This window comes from Alexandromys fortis, unplaced genomic scaffold (genome assembly GCF_014885135.2).
Source record: "Alexandromys fortis isolate MF-2015 unplaced genomic scaffold, M_Fortis_MF-2015_v1.1 scaffold_2_26212498_36691700, whole genome shotgun sequence".
In the NCBI taxonomy this organism is placed as follows: domain Eukaryota; kingdom Metazoa; phylum Chordata; class Mammalia; order Rodentia; family Cricetidae; genus Alexandromys; species Alexandromys fortis.
This window is the reverse complement of record NW_026067931.1, coordinates 8913818-8935897: the sequence shown is the minus strand read 5'-3', so window position 1 is coordinate 8935897 and position 22080 is coordinate 8913818.

Here is a 22080-nt window from a genome sequence, read left to right as displayed (position 1 = left end):
GGAGGCGGAAACTTTTTTTTTCCTTTTCTCAATAGAAAAAAAATAATAATTTGTAGCCACATGGATCATCAGGCCAGCATTAAGAACTCACAGTATGGTTCATATTTCTATTATATCCAAGTGCTGATCAGGGGAGTACAGCAGTTACTCCGTTCTAAACTTTGCTCCCAACTTTCTCTCATCTCACCTCCTTGTTCCAAGAGCTGCCAGTTGGCTCCCAACTCTGCTATTGCTTTTGTTTTTAAGCACTGTGATCGAGTATTGTGGCTGAAATATTGAAATATATATGTAATGTAAGGGCTTTTGAACAGCAAGTATTAGTTTACACAGGTGAAACAGAAATATTTTATATTTGAAAAAAATCAGCAACAATTTTATTGATAGTATAGAATTTAGCTCCCAGCTCTAGAACTTCAAATTAGGTAAAATAAAAAGGTTGTAAATCGAAGATGGAAATGTTTGACAAAGACGTTTCAGAGGTTTTGACATTTTATTATGTAAGAGTAAGTTGGAGGTATGGGCATATGTGTAATTTCAAGAATTTACAACACTTTTCTTAATATTAGTTTCATATACAGCTTACAAATGGCTTTTAAATCAGAGCAGGATTTATAGTGAGAAGGAAAATGAGTTTGCTACGTGCTTTACCAATTTCAAGTATTCAAAGCAAATGCTTACATTAACATTACTATTGATTCTTGTTCTATACGAGAACTTTGCGTGCTTTTGGCAATTGCAAGAATATATTGATTTAATTTTTAACAGTTCTTTTATTCACTGAAGAAAGTTTAATTTAATTACACTGTGGACGTGTAAACTTTGCTTCCCAAGCAAGTTCATTGCCATTCTCAGTTCCACATCTTCCACAGCTGTCAGAATGACCTTTGTAAAATACAAACTAATCATGTCACACCCCAGCGAAAAATCCACCCAGAGTTCCCCACAGGCTTCCTGATAAAGTTCATGCTCTGTAGCTTTGCCACCAGATAGTTCACAGTCTAGCCCTTGATGTCTGCCCTTTGCTGGCTTCACAACCTGGACAAACTAGAAAACTTGCTGTGTTGGGTTTGGCATTTGCACTAAATATCCTGCAGACTTTCTGTGGCTGCTTCTTGGTACCATCTTTGTTTCGGTACTCCTGAACCTTTGTTCTCAGTTGTACCTTAATGTTGACTTAGCATTCTAACCTTCTGAATTTTAATGTCTTTTCCAGCACTGTTTAGTGTTTTCTGCTTTGGTTTATATTTTAATCTTTTGAGATTTTTCTATTGCAGAGTGGCATAGTGTGACCCCCTACTAGTCTTCTCACTTTCAGATCTTACTTCTTCCTTACCGAAGCTCTAACTTCACCTCAATTCTTTAATATTCATCACCCCAGTCCTGTTTCCTTTCTGACTTTTATTTTTTTCTTTGTATAATTATAATTTTAATAAGTAGTTATGTACTGTTCTCTCTACCAACAGATTTATTTTTTGAGTATATACATGTCATTTATTCTATTTGGAATCACTGATGAATAAATTGTCAAATCTCACAGAAACATGGCTTATAATTCATCAAGGTGTCTGTTTTGTCATATTTCCTTGAGATATTTTATTTTTATGTGTCTTATGAAATATAGACCACTAATATATTTTAGTGATAATATTTAAAGTAAGTGGTTTATGTTTTACACACAGAGAGATAGAGAGAGAGAGAGAGAGAGAGAGAGAGAGAGAGAGAGAGGCAGACAGACAGAGACAGAGAGAAAGGAGAGATTACCTTTTTGATATTTTTGAGATGATAACATAATTACATTTCTTCCTTTCCCCTTTCCAAAACCTCACATGTATTCCTCTCCATTGTACTATTGTACTTCAAACTGATGTCCTCGTCCTCTCTTATCTTTAGTTGCTATTGCATGCACATTTAAATGTACATACATATTCCTAAATATAACCTGTTCAGTCTATGTCATATGTCATATATTATTTGGATGTGTGTTTTCAGAGCTGACCATTTGACACTGTGTCATAAATTCTAAACTTGCATTTGAATATGATAGAAAATATGACAGAAAAGAAAGTGGGGACAGTCTTGGACTCATTGACCTAGGATAAGACTTTCTCAACAGAACATGGTTAACACAGATACCAAGACTATCAGTTAATAAGTGGGACCTCATGAAAACTATTTTGAGATTATTTTTAATGTTTAATTCATTTAAATAATATTTTTTTCATTTATTGTACATACCAACCAGTTTCCCCTCTCTCCTCACCTCGTGTCTCCTCCGCTCTCTTATCTACCCCTCCTCATCTATCCCTCCTTTATCTCCATTGAGGAAAGGACAGGTCTCCAATGGACTTGCACAAAGCATGGCACATCAAGTTGAGGTGGGATGGATCTCCCCTTACACCGAGATAGAGTCAGATAATCCAGCACAGGGAACAAATGCTAGTTGAGCACAAGGGAGAACCTTTCTAAAAGACCAAGCTACATGATTGTCATGCATATGCAGAGAGTTTAGGCGGGTCCCATGCAGGCTCCATGACTCTTGGTTCAGCATTCATGAGCTCCTGCTAGCTCAGGTCAGCCATTTCTGTCCATCCTCCCCTGGCTGGAGCAATCCCTCCTCCCTTTCTTCCACAAGACTCTCAGTACAGTGCTTGTCTGTGGATCTCTGTCTCTGCTTCTATCAGTTAACAGATAGAGTAACTCTGATGTCACCACTCTGGTTAGAGTAGAAGGCCAGTTCAGGCACTCTCTCCAGTATTGCTAGTGGTCTTAGCTAGGGTCATGCTTGTGAGTTCCTAGGACTTTGCCTTTATCCTCTGCTTGCTATCAGAGGATAAATGTAAACCCAAACCAGCTAAGATTTAGAAACCCTGAGTGGTAGGGGTCCCTTGATACCAGGTTTCTCCCTAACCCTGAAATGACCCCCTCATCAAGGTATCTCTTTTATTACTTTCTGAGATTTTGTCTTGCAGCAGTCAGAACAGGCAAGATCCATCAAAGTAATGAGAGTTAGTGTGCACAAGAATAGGAAAGTGGATCACCTACACATTGCTGGTGAGAGTAGAAGCTAATACACGCACTTTGGAAATCAATATAGTGGTTTCTGGGAAGCTAGAATGTACCTCAAGATCCAGCTATATCAGTCTTGGGCATGTACCCAAAGACAATTGCTCATCCACGTGCATTGCTTCTCTACTCAGAATATCCAGAAATCAAATTGAGCTTTGATGCCTATCAACAGATGAATGGAAAATAAGAACATGGCACATTCATAGAATGGAGTTTAATTTAGCTGTTTACAAAAAAAAAATAAAATAAAATCTGAAATTAGGAAAATCACTGCTAAATGGATGAATCTAGGATAATATCATCTAGATAGAGGTAACTGAGAGCAAAAGTATAATATGATGTCTCTTATAGGTGGATGTGTGTTTTTTTAAACCTTTGATAAGCATACTGTAACCAATATAACCACAAAGGTTGAGTATAGAATAATAGAATAGCGGGCAGGACAGTAATTCCTATGTAAGATGAGAAATAACATGTAGTCATGGAGAGTCATATCTTAATTTCCTGCCCACTAGTCTATTAGCTTATACCACCTAAGGGTTAAAAACCCTGTTATCTAAAAAGGTGACCTACCTGAATCGTGATGGTACAATAGCACCACTGACATTGTGGGACTAACCAACCATCCTGTAACACAATTTAAGGCTCTTATCAGAAGATGAAAATCCTGCCTGAAATTGCTCAGAGAAACAAAATCAGAGATTAAATAGATTATTGGCCAAGAGGAAAACCAAATATTGTTGTGCTGTTAAAGGAACACATCAAGAAAATGACTCTTAAAGACATATTTACCCATAGATAAATATCTCACACTGCAATCATCATAGACACTTTCTAGATTGGATCTAACATAGCTACTAACAAATAGACAATGTGCTGAAAATGAGAGGCTATGGAACACTCTGTCCTAAATGGATTACTTCCTCAAATTCCTCTACTAGGTACACAGTGGGCTATATGGTAGAGGAGGAGAAGGAGTGTTAAGTGTGAAGTTATAACACTAAGAAAAGAGTGGTTTCCAGACACAATAGGTTTGACTTACATAAGAACTCAGAGATTTTATTACACAGACCCTGAAAACATATTCAGAGTACGTAGGCCAGTACAATGTAGGCTCCCTGGTTGTTGATTCATCAACTACGATTTGATTCTGTTTTTCTAGTTTTTTTGTGGTGTTCTAAAACCCCCTTCCTCTCACCATCATCCTTCATCTCTTCAGCAGAACTCCCCAAGGTCAGGAAAATGTTTGATTGTGGATCTGCATCTTTTTCCAACAGTTGTAGGATGACACTTCTTTGATGACAGTTAGGCTAAGTGCCAATCTGTTCACAGGAGATGGCCACTTCAGGCTACATATCTGCTATTGATAGAAGTGTAAGGTAGGGTCTTCATTGTATATTCCTGTATTGAATCTAAACAAACAAACAAACAAAGACCAAAACGAATGACCATGCTACAATTCCCAGTCCCAGATAGTCTAGGTACCAAGGAGGGTTCAGGAAGGGCACCCATACTTCCCTGGAAAAGGGAAATGGAAGAGATTTCATGAATGAGATGAGAACAAATAAGGAAGTGAAGATGATTGATAGTGTTGGGGCTGGGCTTTATTTTCTTTATTTTAAATTCTGGTTTGGTTTTCTTTTTTTATTTGCCCCCTTTTCCCCAAAAGTAGAAAGAAGGCAATATGTTAGATCGGTGGAGAGTTGGGGGAGGATCTGGGAATAGATAGGGGAAGGGAAACTATGATCAGAATATATCTTAAGAAATTCCAATAGCAAAAGGATTAGAAAATAGTTACAATTAAAATTTGAAATGAAGCAAAATATGTTTTTGTAATGAGATAGTTCTAAGTATTGAATGTCTAAAAGTCTAGAACAGAAATTCAAAATACAAATAACGATTTGGATGTTATTGATTCATGTAGAACCAACTACCTATGATTATAAGGGGAAGGTTTAATGACAGGAATTGAGAGGCACAGGTTACCCAAGAGAATTTGATAACCATAGTACCACCTGAGCACCTGTAGTCCTCCCTCTTATTCAGGTCTTAAGATGGAAGAATAATTTCTAGAATAACAAAATAAAATAAATAATTTTCATTATGTTAGGTTTCTAGTATAATCGTATAACTGTTGTTCATTGTCAACTTATTTGGGGTAAATGCTTTTCTAATTAATTTTCCCTTTGTACCAATAATTTGAAATTTACTGCTAAGGGGTTTTCACTGTGAATGAGGATTGCCACTCACTTAGAGAAATCAATGTATAAAAAGACAAACCTCGGTTACTTTTCATCACTCAGGGATTACATTCTTTCTGAGATATCAGGTTAATTAGCCATCATGCATCTCATGCAAGAGCTTGATTGCTATCAGTGTCTTACAAAAGCATTGTCAGTGAGTTAATAATGAATCCTAAAAGAAGGATATAATGAAACGAAATAATATATAACAAGCATGAAACTTTCTTTACAGCTTAAAAACCTGACTTAATTTGGCAAATGATTGAATTACCAATCTATTTATTCATTAATGAGTAATTGGTCACTTAACATAACCAGGATCTGTAGATGTAGGGTAAAAACAAATAAAATACTTTGATGATATACCCACATTGAGTATTGTGGCACGATAATTAAAAGCTATATAATTTAAAGAAAATTGATGGTACTAAAGATCATAATGTTAAATGAATTAACTAAAATTCAAAACATGCCATGTTTCCTCTCATATGTGGAATCAGTATTTTAAAAGGATATCTGCACAAAAGCAATGCTTGAAGCAAAAAAGAAAAGGAATAAGAGGAGAAGGCATGTAAAAATAGGATCACAGGGGATGAATATAATCATGTTCCATGAATACATTCATGGTATACACGAGTGAGAATGTTTTAATGAAGCCTGGCTTGTTTTATAGGGAATATTTACAAATACCAATGTAAAGGAAGATAAAGAAAAAGTAATAAAGTAAGAATTTTATTTTTTCTTTTCTTTTTCTTTATTCTTCTTTTATAATAGATCACAACCACAGCCTTTCCTCTCTCCCCTTCTCCTCTCTCATATTCACTCCTCCTGAAAAGAGCTGTCCTCCCAGTGATGAACATGGTATAACAAGTTGCAATAAGACCAAGTTTGAACGTCATAGGCTGTATGAGGCAACCCAATAGTAGGAAAATGCAGGCAAACGAATCAGACACACCTCACTAATGTTAATCCTGTTAGGAGTCCCCCCCCCCCAAAAAAAGGCTAAACAATCACATAGAATGTATGCAGAGAGCCTATCACGAACTCAAAAAGGCTCCAAAATTGCCGCTTCCGTGTCTGTGCTCCTCCTTAAGCCCTGTTTAGTGCGGCTTCATTGATTTTGTGTCCTCAGCCATCTGGCTCCTAAAGTCTGTCTTAGTCTGTGGAGTTCCCTGACTCCACCTAATATTTGGTTTTGGGTTCTTGTATCTACTCCGATCAGCTGATGGAGGAAGCTTCTCTGATGACGATTTGGCGAGGATCCCACTTACGAGTATAGTAGAAAATCATTACAAATCATTTCACTCACTTTCATTTTGTTTGATTGTCAGTCGCATTTGATACTAACTAGATTTCTGAGCCATGCAGGTTGCATTTCTGGCCATCCAGGCAGTGTCTGGCATGTGCTCTCTTTCATGGCTTGGGTCTCAAATTAAGAGAAGTTATTGGTTGGCCACTCCTACAAGTTCTAAATCTCCATTACCCCGCTGCATCTTGAAGGCAAGACAGGTTGTTGGTGGGTGGGTTTGTGACTGGGTTAGTATTGCATTTCTAACACTAGGGCTTTCGCTTGGTTTAGAATATGGCTGGTTCAGACTCCCTATCCTCCATTACTGAGTCCTTACAAGGTTTATCATCATAGATCCCAGCAAGTGTCGACAGGACTACCTTTTCTCATCGCTCTCTAAATGACCCACCTATCCCAGTCATCTTTTTGACTAACAATTTAGAAGACCCTCAATTGAAAAATGAATAAAGAAAATAAGACATATTAACCCAATGGAATATTATTAGGCAGTTAGAAGAAAATGATATAATTAAATTTGCAGGTTAGTGGATGGAACATGAATATAATCATTTCAAGGGAGGTGACCCAGACCTGGAAACACAAACATAGCATGTATTCATTCATCAGTGGTTATTAGCTGATAAATAGAGGATAATTACACTTCAGTGCAAGGAATCAGAGAGGTTATATAAAGAGGATAAGTCTATGGAGGATGAATGGGTCTCCCTGGAAAGGGAAAACAGAATGGATTTTGGAAGTGAACTGAGGGTGGCTAGGGAAGGGAACCGGGGTGATTAGGTGGAGGAGCGAGGGACAAACAGAGAGATCACTGGGTTTTCATATGCATTTTTATTAACACAACATATTTACTACAAAATTTTTCATGGATATTTACAGAAGTAAATGTATTTAATACCTAATATTTTAGTACCTTTCACTTGGTAGGAAATTGAGAAATTTATAAATACAGACATTTTAAACCATCACAGGCATGAAAATTAGTGATAAGTAGCAAGTAAGAAATCATTATTAATTAATATTTTCTTGAGAGTGGCAAGTACTCACCCCACACATCCACTGTATAATAGAAACTTCAGGTGCTGCATAATTATCTAATTCCCCTCCACTTTAATAATAATAGCTTTTTCTGTGGTCATTGACACCAAGGGCCATTCTAGGGACAATATCAAAGGAGAAGGACTAAAATTTATGAGTAATGTTCACAGCAATATAAGTGTTGTAATAAAATATAAGTATAAAGGTTCAGGCACATAATTAAACACTATTTAATTAAACAGCACAGTTATTAATAGTTGGTCATGGCTCTGCTCAACGCAAGCAATTTGAGATATAAACTAAAAAAAATAATACCATATGACTTGTGCCCAGAGTTGAAACACATCATTTCTCTTCTCCATATCTCGTTAATTGAAGCACTCCATATGGTCAACTTCATTGTCTTTTTTAGATGAAAGGTGAAGTTATCACCAAAGGGAAGATGACAAGAAGTGGAAAAAACAATATGGCCTACCATGAAGTTATACAATAAAAACTTCATCATACAAATTTAAAAAATAAACTTTTATTTTCACATGTTAAAGTTATTTCTTCATAATCTGTTAGTTATATTTTTATGAATTTCAAGTAGGTAAGATAAAAAACACACTAAAATAGAAATTTCATCATTCTGTTTTGGAGCAGAGTGCAAAGTCTCCATTTTGTGCTAGGTTTGTAGCTTAATGATTGTTGCACTGGAAAATAAAATGATTGACATTGGACATGATGTATACACATAACTTAAAAAAATAATTGATTTATTTGTAGAAGTTATAAGAACTATATTCACTCATTTCTTGTTATTTTCCTCTCAACCAAGTAAAAACTAAAAGTCACTATACTTTTGTAAATAGTCTTATACTTGAGTATGGGATATATAGTGAAATAATTTGAGATTATATACATGATAGCTGAATTACTGTTAATATATTTTTCACAGGAAATATTCATAAACATAAATTAAATCAAGATAAAATTTAAGCATTAATTAAAAAGATGTGCATCATATTATATCTAAATATTCCACGTTATATGTAAAAATACATATAATTTCAATAGGAATAGTAATAATGTTTTCAGAATTTAAGGAAACCTCTTATAGTTTTTAAAGTATAAACAGTATTACTGGTATTTTGACACATTGTTCCAATTTCTTCAATAATAATTTTTTTTTTTTGATTTTCGAGACAGGGTTTCTCCATAGCTTTTGATTCCTATTCTGAAACTAGCTCTTGTAGACCAGGCTGGCCTCGAACTCACAGAGATCCGCCTGCCTCTGCCTCCTGAGTGCTGGGATTAAAGGTGTGTGCCACCACTACCCGACTTCAATAATAATTTTTACATTACCACTGACATATCCATTTTCTTCAATTCATTTTATCCAATTAATGTTTTGACCAAATATAAAGCAAATATATGAACATAGGCCTTGTATGGTTAATTGTTTCAATGCTTGGCTCCCAGTTGATAGAACCCTTTATTTAAAATTATTTTATTGATTTTTATTGAGATCTACATTTTTCTCTGCTCTCCTCCCTTCCTTCAAGGTCCCCATGCTCCCAATTTACTCAGGAGATCTTGTCTTTTACAACTTCCATGTAGATTAGATCCATGTATGTCTCTCTTAAGGTCCTCATTGTGTTTAAATTCTCTGGGATTGTGATTTGTAGGCTGGTTTTCTTTGCTTTGGGTTTTAAAAAAACACTTGTGAGTGAGTAAGAACATGCGATAATTGTCTTTCTGGGTCTGGGTTACCTCACTCAAAATGATGTTTTCTAATTTCATCTATTTTCCTGAAAAATTCAAGATGTCGTTATTTTTTTCTGCTGTGTAGTACTCCATTGTGTAAATTTACCACATTTTCCTTATCCATTCTTTGGTTGAGGGGCATTTAGGTTGTTTCCAGGTTCTGGCTAGGAAAAACAATGCTGCTATGAACATAGTTGAGAACATGTCCTGTGGCACAATTGAGCATCCTTGGGATATATACCCAAAAGTGGTATTATTGGGTCTTGAGGAAGGTTGTTTCCTAATTTTCTGAGAAACCATCACACTGACATCCAAAGGGGCTATGCCAGCTTGCATTCCATCCAGCAATGCAGAAGTGTTTCCTTTACCCCACAACCTCTCGAGCATAAACTGTCATCAGCATTTTTGATCTTGGTCGTTCATACACGTCTAAGATGGAATCTAAGAGTTGTTTTGATTTGCATTTCTCTGATGACTAAGGATGTTGAACATTTCCTTAAGTGTCTTTCAGCCATTTTTGATTCTTCTATTAAGAGTTCTCTGTTTAGGTCTGTAATCCATTATTTTTACTGGATTATTTGTTCTTTTGATGACTAATTTCCTTTGTTCTTTGTATATTTTGGAGATCAGACCTCTGTCTGATTTAAGTGAAGATCTTTTCCCACTCTATAGGCTGTGGTTTTGTCTTGTGGACCGTAAAGTGGAAAGATCTCCCATGCTCTTCGATACGTAGCATTAACATAGTAAAAATGGCAATCTTACGAAAAGCAATCTACAGATTCAACTCAATGCCCTTCAAAATTCCAGCAAAATTCTTCACAGAACTCAAAAGAATGGTATTCAACTTCATATGGAAAAGCAAAACACCCAGGATAGCCAAAACAATCCTGTACAATAAAAGAACTTCTGAAGGTATCACAGTCCCTGACTTCAAACCCTACTATAGACCTACAGTACTGAAAACACCTTGGTATTGGCACAAAAACAGACAGGAGGACCAATGAAGCCAAATGGAAGACCCAGATATTAATCCACACAGCTTCGAACACCCAATTTTTGACAAAGAAGCAAAAAAAAATCAAATGAAAAAAAAAGCATATTTTACAAACAGTGCTGGCATAACTGGACATCAAAACATGCAGAAGAATGAAAATAGACCTATATCCATCACCGTGCACAAAACTCAAGTCCAAATGGATCAAAGACCTCAACATAATGCCAGCCACGCTGAACCTTATAGAAGAGAAAGCGGGAAGTACACTTGAACGCATTGGCACAGGAGATCACATCCTAAATAGAACCCCAGCAGCAAAGACACTGAGAGAAACAATTAATAAATGCGATCTCCTGAAACTGAAAAGCTTCTGGAAAGCAAAGTTGGTGGAACTCTTTGTGAAAGGATAGCAGCTGTGAAGTTGTAAGAGAGCATAAGGTCTTACTGGAGAAAGTATGTTACTAGGGATGGGCTTTGAGGTTTCAAAAGCCCACACCATTCTCAGTTAGCTGCTTCCAGTCCCAGCCTCCCAGTTGTTGTCTGAACATGCAAGCTCTTAGGTACTGTTCAGGCAACACGCCTACCTTCTGGCTGCTTTGCATCCTTACTTGATGATCAATGACCCCATTACCATCTGCACCTGTAAGATTTACATTAATTTTTTTCAGAAGTTGCCTTGGTCATGCTTTCTTGTCCCAAAACATGGGAAGGGTATAAATTTTGTTTGACTTGGATTTCATATAAGATGTCTTTAATGTTTGAATAATGCTTTTACTCATTATAATTGATTTAGAAACCCATATTGTATCATCTTGCTCCTTCTACCAGGCATTGAATTTAGGGCACCATGCATGCTAACCAAGTGCTCTTGAGGTATAATCCACATGCACACCCATGTCTATATCTTAACTCTAGTCTTCCTCTAATAAGTTACTAAGAATCCATATGCCTTAAACTTTCTAAATTTTAGAGTAAATGATTTAATTAAAACTACGCCTAATACCATATTGTTCTTTTGAGAATTAATTCTGAATCTGGTCTATTAAATTATTTTCTTATGAGAAATACTCAAGTCTGATGAACAGTACACTTTCTTATTCAGTTTTTTATTAAAAATTTACTTTTCATTTTACATAGCAACACCAATTCCTCCTCCCTCTCCTTTTCCCACAACATTTTCCCCACTTCTCAGGATGAGTAAGGCCTTCCTCAGGGAGTCAACAAGGTTTGGCATACCAACTTGAGGCAAGACCAAACTCTCCATCAATATCAAGGCTAAGCAAGGTATCCTACCATAGAGAATGTACTCCAAAAATCCAGTTCATATACCCGTGATAAGTCCTAGTGCCAATTCCAGCCCCCCCCCCAATTATCAAGCCACATAACTGTCATCTGCATTCAGAGTGTCTAGTTTTGTCTGAGGCAGGTTCCCCAGCTGTCCATCCATTGTCCATGAGCTCCACTAGCTCAGGTCCGCTGTCTCTGTAGTTTTTCCCACCATGTTCTTACCCCCTTTGTTGATATGATCCCTCTGCCCCATCTTCAACTGAACTCAAAAAGCTCAGTCAAGTACTTGGCTGTGGTTCATTGCAACTGCTTCTATCAGTTACTGGATATAGGTTCTATCATGATAATTAGGGTAGTCACTAACCTGATTAAAGGGAAGGCCCTTTCAGACACTCTATCCACTGTTGCCCAGAGTCTTAGGTGAGGTCATCCTTGTGGATTTATGACAATTTATTTAACACCAGGTTTCTACCTAACCCCATATGACTACCTCTATCAAAATATCTCTTTCAATGCTCCATCCCTCCATCCCTCACCCAACTTGGTCTTGTTTCCTCATCCTTGGAAATAATGAACAAAAGACTCATTAAATTTCCTAAAGCTGCTAACCACAGAGCATCAGCAAAATCCATCAAAGGAAATTTTTACAATAATATACTTGTCAGTATGAATTTTGTAGAATGAATAACTATGAATGTTTAAATTTATAGATCAGTCATGGCTTCCTACAAAAGATTATGCAAAAAAGTATGTAACATTTGAAATAGGATTGATAGTTATCAACATTAAAATAATACACACGGTAAGTCTCACTCCCTATGGAACTTACAAATACAAGTCTTGTTTTTCATGAGAATACCCTAAACTACAAGATAATATGTGGATTTATTTTGGTGGTCATAGATGACTCTTGAATTGATATGTAATTCTAGTGTACATATTTTACACAAATTTCACAGCATTTGATTTTAATTTCTTTCCTTTATTCTGTGACTCTTGCCATGCCATAAATTTGTGGCAACAAAGGAGGCTCATTAAGTTGTTCAGGGTCCTTGCTGCCCATCAAGAGCACCACCTCAGTTTCCCATACTCAAACGGAGTGTCTCAACTTTCTCTAACTCCAGTTCCAAGGGATCCAGTTCCTGATTTGATCTTTATGCTCACCAGGTGCATAGTCCATGCACAAACGCATAAACAAGCAAAATATTCATGTAGTTAAGACAAAAACTAATATTCTTAAAAGTCCACCACCTATAGAACTCATTCACTGTGACTAGCTACTGAAAGGAAAGTCATTTGTCCTTGGGTTTGAGACTACTAATAAGTTAGATATGCCTTAGTGGCTGTCCCTCATACAGGTGAGTATAGGAAACACTAACTGTACTCAACGGGTCATAAAACAAGACTGAAATTCGGAGGCAAATGTTCAGTGGGTTTGATGAGGATAGTGAGTGGTGGATCTGACCAAGGTGGATAAATATAATTGGAAAGCATCTTTTTAAAAAACAAACAAACAAACAACCTGGGACAGTAATTATTTGTGTTAGAATAAAAAAAATCTATAGAATTGGATGGAAGTTCTGATATTTGCAAAATATACATTTTCAAAAATTCAAAATAACTAAAAGATTTCTAAAAAATGTAATCAAATTTCTCCTTTATAATTACAGTCTAGGTTGTTCTGAAGCTAAGATATATGTGTGTCTGTGTGTAATTTGTATGCACATATTACACATAAGTTATATTTGGATGGTATTTGCTATTAAGTAGCATTTTATTAAAGGAAAAATGATGTATTTTATATTATATAAGTTAACATAGCACAGAGATATTTTCTTAAATTTTTTCTTTACTTTGCAAAAAATTGAACATGGGCTTTAAATATCTTCACCACTAGACAAAAAGTTCAGACTCCACTGTTTTCTACTACATCAGGAAAGGGGATAATTTCCTCCCATTAATTCTGAGGTGGCCTTTTGGCTGGTCTAGGAACCCAATTGAAACAAGAACTGAATATCAAGAGGCAATCATGAAAGTTTTATTAATTCTCTAAGGAGGTTGCCCTTCAAGAAAATGAAGTCAGGAAAACGACCAAAGCAAATGTATTTTATATTTTCACTCAAAAAAAAAAACCAGTAAATATTAAAGGAATGACAGAAAAATGCACACATTTACAAGTAGTAAATTCTAATTCTATTTCAAAGAAAAGTAGGGGTATGGGATTGAGGAAAGATTAGGGTTAATTTGAAGAGGTTACTTTTGCAGATCCATAAAATCCAAATAGTAGTGACCTGTGTTAGAAATGGTTCCCATTTTTATGAAAGATTTCCTTTCCAGAAAAACTATGGTTTGCTGGACACAGGAAAATGCAACACAGATAACCCTTTTTCAAGTTGTGGTTTTTCAAGTAATTTCGGCCTTAAACCATCTTTATAGGAATTATGAAAAACTTAAGATTATACACCTTTATTTTTTAATTATTTTTAAAATTTAAAGTAATCATGCTTCTAAGTCATTCCTTAATTATTCTTCCTCATACCATACATTTTACATCGAAGAAGATATTTTTCCACTGTCCTTTGAAATTAATAAGCAGAAAATAAATAATGTTTTCTTGGCAGGGATGTCACATTGTATTTGTTGTCTAGTGGGTTCAGAGTAGTAGGGAGACCTTGGTACATAAACATAACCAAAAGTAAAAAATATATATTTCTGATGGCATGTCTTTGTCAACCAAGTATCTTTAAGATGTGGGACCAAGTGAGAGTGTGGTTTTCTGGGGCCCGGAGGAAAATGGCACTTGGCCCAGGTGTGGTCTCTCTGTGGTTCCCTCGCAGCACAGCTGAACTTGGATTTCTCATTCTTGTCTCGTGAGTCTTCCCCTTATAATAACTAAAAATATAGTTGTTTTATCTTTTAGCTAGCCTGATTATTACCCAAACTGAGTTAGTTCAACATATTTCCCTTATTATTTAAACAAAATTAACATCTATCATATGCCTTAAAGAATACACTGCATAACAAATACAGAGGCAACTTTTCTTATGCCACCTCTAGCATGATAATTAAAAAGACTCCATCTGATTTGCGCACATGTTAGAACAAATTTAACAAAATATCCCTGTGAATGTTTCAGTGTTTAGATGGGAGACGAACGAGCATGGCAGGCAATGAAGTGAAGATCATTCTGGAGGGGATCTCCAGACACAGTCAATTACAAGATGTTTTGATTGCCATAGTCAATCTTACAGATAGCAGCAGTTTGAAAATGGAAGACATAAAGTTCAAATTCACTGAAAGTGAGCAGTCATAATATAGGAAATTGATAAAGTTCCATTACCTCAAACAAATTTAGTTCACAATTTGATACACAAAAGTAGGTACTTTCACCATATTTAAGAACTGTAGTTAGGTTAAGTAGGTCCTTCTTTTACTATCTTATATTGTCTTATCAAGTTTTACAAGTCTACCTATTTTTCTTAGATCAGAAAAAATGCACAATGTACACACAATGCAATGCAATATAAACCTTCAGTTCTAATAGAAACACAAGAAGTGTGGGTTTATATGTGGTAAGTTCCTTCTACTACATATTTTAAATACAGACAGATGTAAAATGGAATCTGAGAGTCATTTTGATTTGCATTTTCCTGATGACTAAGGATGTCAAACATTTCTTTAAGTACTTTTTTTGCCATTTGGGTTTTCTGTATTGAGAAGTCTTTATTTAGATCTTACCACATTTTTTTTTTAAAGTGTATTATTTGATTTTCTGAGGTCTGGTCTCCTGAGTTCTTTATATATTTTAGAAATGAGGTCGCTATTAGATGTGAGATTGGTGAAGATCTTTTCCCATTCTGTAGATTATTTTGTCCTTTGATGTGGCCTTTGCCTTACAGAGGCTTTTCAGTTTCATGAAGTCCCATTTCTTAATTGTTGACCTTAGTGCCTGCTCAATTCATCCTGTTCAGGAAGTTGCCTCCTCTGCTAATGCATCAAGCTTATTTATCAAATTCAGCATATAGGTCTTTGAATAATTTGAATTTGTATCTTTTTGAATTGATAGACATGGATTTATTTGCATTTTTTCTACATGCTGACAGCTAGTCAAACTAACACCAATTTTTGAATATGCTTTCTTTTTACATTGTATATTCCTGGTTACTTCATAAAGAATGAGATATCCATAGGTATGTGGATTTAGAACTTGGATTTTGATTCAATCCATTGAATTGTTTTTACATCAATATCATGTGGGTTTTATTATATAACTCTGTAGTAGAGCTTGAAATTAAGGATGGTGATATCTTCAACAATTCATTTATTGTGCAGAATTATTTTAGCTATTCTCATTTTTTATTCCATATGAAAATGAGTATTGTTATTACAAAGTCAGTAAAGACTGTGTTGGAATTTTGATGAAATTGTGCTGAATCTGTAGTTTGTTTTTGGTAAGATGGACATTTTTACTATGTTTTACCTACAGATCCATGAGCATGGGAGATCTTTCAATCTTCTGATATCCTCTTCAATTTCTTTCTTCAAGGACTTGAAGTTCTTGCCACAGAAGAGCACCAACATATGTAAAAGAAACATTAAAAAAGCTTAAATCACATCAAACCCCACATACTAATTGAAGGAGACTTCACTACTCCACTCTCCCTAATGGATAGGCCAACCAGACAGAAACCTAACAGAGAAATAAGAAATATTGATCTCATGACTCTAATGGAATTAGCGAACATTGCACCCAAACACCAAAGCATAAACCTTCTTCTCAGCAATTCATGGAACCTTCTCTAAAATTGACCACATACTCAGTAACAAAGCAAACCTCAACAGATACAAAAAAATTGGAGTAACCCTCTGTATCTTATCAGATCACCATGGTATAACATTAGAATTCATCAGCAACATTATTTTCAGAAAGCTTACAACATCATGGAAACTGAACAGTGCTCAATTGAATCACACCATAATCAAAAAATTAATTAATTAATTAATAAAGACTTCCTAGAATTCAACAAAAATAAAAGCACAATGTACCAAAACCTGTGGGACACAAAAAAAGAAAGTGCTAAGAGAAAAGTTTATAGCACTAAGTCCATACCTAAAGAAAGTAATTAAAGATCACACTAGTGACTTAACAGCACACCTGAAAGCTCTGGAACAATAAAAGGTACAATCACCCAGGTGGAGTAGATGAAAAGAATCATCAAATTGAGGGTTGAAATCAATAAAATATAAACAAAGAAAACAATACAAAGAATGTAGAAAAATAGAGCTGGTTCTTGGGGAAAAAAAAGTGAGAAGCTTCTTTGAAGCAAAGACAATCAGACAAAAAGGGCCCTTACTGAATGAGAAAAGATTGTGACCAAGTCCACATCAGACAGAGGACTGATCTCTAAAATATATAAAGAACTCAAAAAATTAGACATCAAAAATTCCAAATAACCCAGTTAAAAATGGGGTACATAACTAAACAGAGAATTTGCAACGGAAGAATCTTAAATGGCCAAAAGACACTTAAGGAAATGTTAAACATCGTTAGCCATTAGGGAAATGCAAATCAAAATTATTCTGAGATACCATCTTATACCAGTCAAAATGGCTAAGATCAAATACAGAAATTTCCAGTAATCCACAAGGATGACCCTTGCTAAGACCCTAAGCAATAGAGGATAAGGTGCCTGAACTGGTCTTGTCCTGTAGTCAGACTGATGAATATCTTAAATATCACCATAGAACCTTTATCCAGCAACTGATAGAAACAGAGTTTCCACCTGTATCAGAGCAGTGGACTGAGCTTTCAAATCCAGTTGAAGAGTGGGAGAAATAAGTATATGAGCAAAGAGGTCAAGACCACGATGGAAACACCCACTTAAACAGTCTACCTAAGCTAATGGGAGCTCACCAAATCCAGCCGGAGAGTGAGGGAACAAGCACAAGACCATACTAGACCCTCTGAATGTGGGTGACAGCTGTATGGCTAGGGCAGACTGTGGGGTCACTGGCAGTGGCACCAGGATTTATCCCTACTACTTGTACTTGCTTTTCGGGAACCCATTCTTTTTGGATGGATACGTTGCTCAGCCTAGATATAGTAGGGAAGGCCTTGGACCTTCCACAAAGCAATGTGCCTTACCCTCTCTGAGGAGTGGATGAGGGGTGGGGTAGTGGGTTAGGTGGAGGGGATGGAAGGAGGGTAGGGAGTGGGAACTGAGATTAGTATGTAAAAATGAAAAAAAAAAGATAGTTTGTTTTCTTTTAAAAAATGAGGGGAAAATGTAAATCTGAAATTCATAGTAACAATAGCAAACCACTGAACAGCTAACAGTCATCATCTGTCTGTAGTATTATTTTAAACCTTGAGGAAAGTATCAGCAAATAATTCAGTTGACAAAAATCAATGTTAATGCTTCAATTAAGTTGCAGAAAAGTCATTTACCAAAAAAATCTGTATGTATTATTTGTGGAAAAGATCCAACAATGCTCAAAATAGAAGTGTACACAGTATTAATTTGTACTCTTCGAAGACTTACAGGATATTTTCATACTTATTTCACAGAAACTAATATAAAAATTACCTCAAAACTATTTACTTTTAATTAACCACCACTAATTAAAAATATAGCTCAAAATGTGTGAAACTTAATTGACAAATTGAATTAAGTTATTTCTATCAATTTGTATGTCATTGTTCATTTCTGTTTCTTTTTCTCTTCTAGTCCTCCTTTCTTACTCCCTCACTTTTTTCTTGTTTCTGGTTGGTACTTGAACATGGTGGGAATTTAGTGAAAAAATTTGCCTTTTATGTCTACTTCAATTTAGTGTATTTACTTTTGTTTAGAGACACTGTGCATAAAATATGCATCACATAGAATTGTTGGTTGAATTACTTGAAATATTTCAGTTAAAGTCTGTCAATTCAAGCTTTATTATTAATAAAGTGAGCTGGTACCTAAAACTCACAAGAACAGTATTTGCAACTGTACATTTAAACTAGGAAATACCATTTAAAGTCAGATTAATCTTTCCTACTTCTAACTTTATTAATTAAAAAGTTTAAAAACAAAACTGATGTGCTTCAATTTGCCATCTAGTAAAGCACACTACTTATTCAGCAAATTCAGAAAATTGTTTCTTGTGCATTTGGAGCTAAATATAAGTCTATGGGTTATGATTTCATGAACAGCTATTTGCAAATTACATTTTCATTATTCATTATGTGTTCTTTATTGTACTATCTGTTAATTCAACATATTTTATCATCCAGCTTACCCTTAAAACTAAAAATTAAGCTGGGCAGTGGCACATGCCTTAATTCCAACTATCAGGAGACAGAGGCAGTCGGATCTCTGTGAGTTCGAGGTCATCCTGGTCTACAAGAGCTACTTCCTGGACACGTACCAAAGCTACAGAGAAACCCTATCTTGAAAAACCAAAAAAGAAAAAAAAAATACTAACAATTAAGAAAAATAGGTCACAATTTTGAAAGGTATCCTTTATATGGGATCATGGGAAGGTTTGGAGAAAAGAAATGGAAGAAGAAAATGATAAACTAATTTACAATCTAAAAAAATTAAAATTTAAAAATGAAATAATGATAAGTGTCATTAAGTCTTTTTAAATATTTCTTTGAATTAAGGTCAAATTATATGCAAAAAAATAAGTTTCATGAGGATAATTGTTTCACTTATTTGTTTAGCAGAGTGAACAAAATGTTTCAAAAAGAAATAATAGAAACCTTGAAATTTTTACAACAAAAACCCAGTGAAATGATTCATTAAGAAACTTTTTATAAATTACCATAGGAATTAAAGACAATAAGCAAATATTTTAGTTGCAGACATGTAACAAGAAATAACTCAATAAATTAATGTATACTCTATTCTTAATTTTAAGATATTAATTTTATTATTTGGAATTATCTGTGTGTTTTTGTCTATATGTGGACATGTACACATAGAGTGTAGGGGCCTGCAAAAAGTAGAGGCATCAGAACCTCTACAAGTGGAGTTACAGTTAGTTGTGAACAGCCCAACATCGGACTGAAAACAATGTAGGATTTGAAAGAGCATACCTATATGTAACCACTGACCATCTTTGAACCCTTGAAATTTACATTACTTTAAAAAAAAACAGGAGAAATTACATTAATTCAAGGTTTACTTAAAGTTTCATTTAACAGTCATGCTTAAAAACTAAATGTCAATATGGGCTGGTGCGTATTTATTTAAAAGAAAATGCCTTTAATCCCAGCACTTGGAATACAGAAGCAGGCAGATCCCTGTGTGTTTGAAGCCAGCCTGGTTAAAAGAGTGAGTCTAGGACAGCCAGGGCTACATAGAGAAATGCTCTCTCCCTCTCAAAAAAAAAAATCCTAATTGAGAAAAGAGTGAAAATATTAGATTTGGGATCTCATCATTGTTGTGGAGCACACAAATGCATTTCTAAATCTGTGGCTCCCTAAGATTCACTCTCATGCCTAACTGAGAGCTAAAACATGAAAGCATTCATTAGAAAAGCAGACTGTCAGGGATAAATAGGAATTGAGATATTCCTCAGATATAAGAACTTAAAAACCCCTGGCTAGTTTTAATCATTTTTACATTTAATACAAAAGCAATGAAAATTTTCAAGAAAAACCTTTCCAAGCTCAACAATTGTAGCATCTACTTGGAAGAAAATTTTATTCATGTAAATGTTCAATTATTCCTTAATGTCATTTTTTGTCTGATTTTCTAATAAACTGTCCTAAAAGCTGCAGATCTATCCTGTCTCTTCATATAATGAAATGAATACACATTTTGTCATTAGGATTATTTGCACGGTAAAAACTCACGGATAACTAGAAAAATGGAATGAGAAGTCACTCAGGTACGAATTAAATTTCCCTTTTCTCTCAGGAGTATTTTCTGACTGCTGGACTTTAGAAGGCTTCCAAAACTGGGGTAGGTTTGCTGGTTTACTTATTCCCCGTTTGCACTGCTTGCTAAAGTGAGATTTTCAGCAGCAATCTGGATTTCTCTCCTTTTCCTTGAGAGCCCAGACAAGAGCGGTCTGTCCCAGCATAAATATACAAAGAGAGAATGACATTGTCCTCTCATCTGTCCTCTTTGTAAGTTATTCTCCAGTTTATTTTCATATTGGACTTTTCTAATAGTACTTTTTATCATTGTTTCTCAGATTGTGTTTTGCCTCTGACTTCAGAATCATGGTGATTAATCATGTTCATAATTTTTTGTCTATAGACTGTTAAGCAAGCACTATGTTTTTTTTGAGTATAGAGTTAGGTTTTTAAGTTTACAGTTCCATTTCAGAAATTTTACAACATGTTCATTATTTTGCTCTATACATAATAAGTTCCATTATTCTAAAATATAAATTTTCTCTTTAGCCAAGAAGAATCTTATTATTTTGTAGCTCTCTCTGTTGATTCATTCTGCTTAGATTTACACTCCTTTTTAATTCAACAGAAAAGGGGAGTTGATATGGCATTCCCCTCTGTGGGCTGTGAATATGTTTTATTACCATTGGTTAATAAAGAAGCTGTTTTGGTCTATAGCAAATATATAATTTAAGAGGTAAGGCCTAGCTAGAAATATGCTTAAGCTATTGTCCAAATAATGCTGCAACTAACACAGTTTCTGTGTTATTATTTTGGGTCTGGGTGGCCCAGAAATGAATGAACAGCCTCCAACTACATATCTCTAAATATCTTTTAAAATGAATGGAGAATCAATAACATTCAAAATGAGCAGAAACTGAGGTGAGTTACGGCCACCAAGACAGCATTACAGGAGATACGTAAGGAAATGCTATAAACAGTGAGGAAGCAAGTCATCCTTTACTCAGAAAGATCCTGGCATATATTTTCTTAGAGAAACCACTTGAGACTCACCGTATCCAGGAGATCCTTATGTGTCTTTTCTTCTGCAGACATAAAACATGCACATGTGCACTCACCTAAATAGAAACTTATGACAGAGCCAATCAAGGAGTACAAAAAGGTTCATCTTGGTGAATCACTAAAGTTATGAGGTGACTTACAAGTCTATGGAAGGAGAGCAAACTATAGGAGCAGGGTCTACTCAAAAGCAGTTAACCTAGAAAAAAGCTGTATGCTATAAAGGTGACAAGCCGCCAAATATGCAATCCTAGAATGCTCCATGATGTGAAGACAGCTTGACAAAGTAGGCAGAGGTTGTGTTGGGACCAGCAGCTCCAAAGTAAATGCATAGAGACTTAATGTTAATTATAAATGCTTTGTCGGTAGCTCATATTTATTAGTAGATAACTCTTTTTTTTAATATAATTTTTTTATTGAAAAAAAAAAGATTTCCGCCTCCTCCCCCCCTCCCATTTCCCTCCCCCTCCTCCCACTCTTCTCCCCC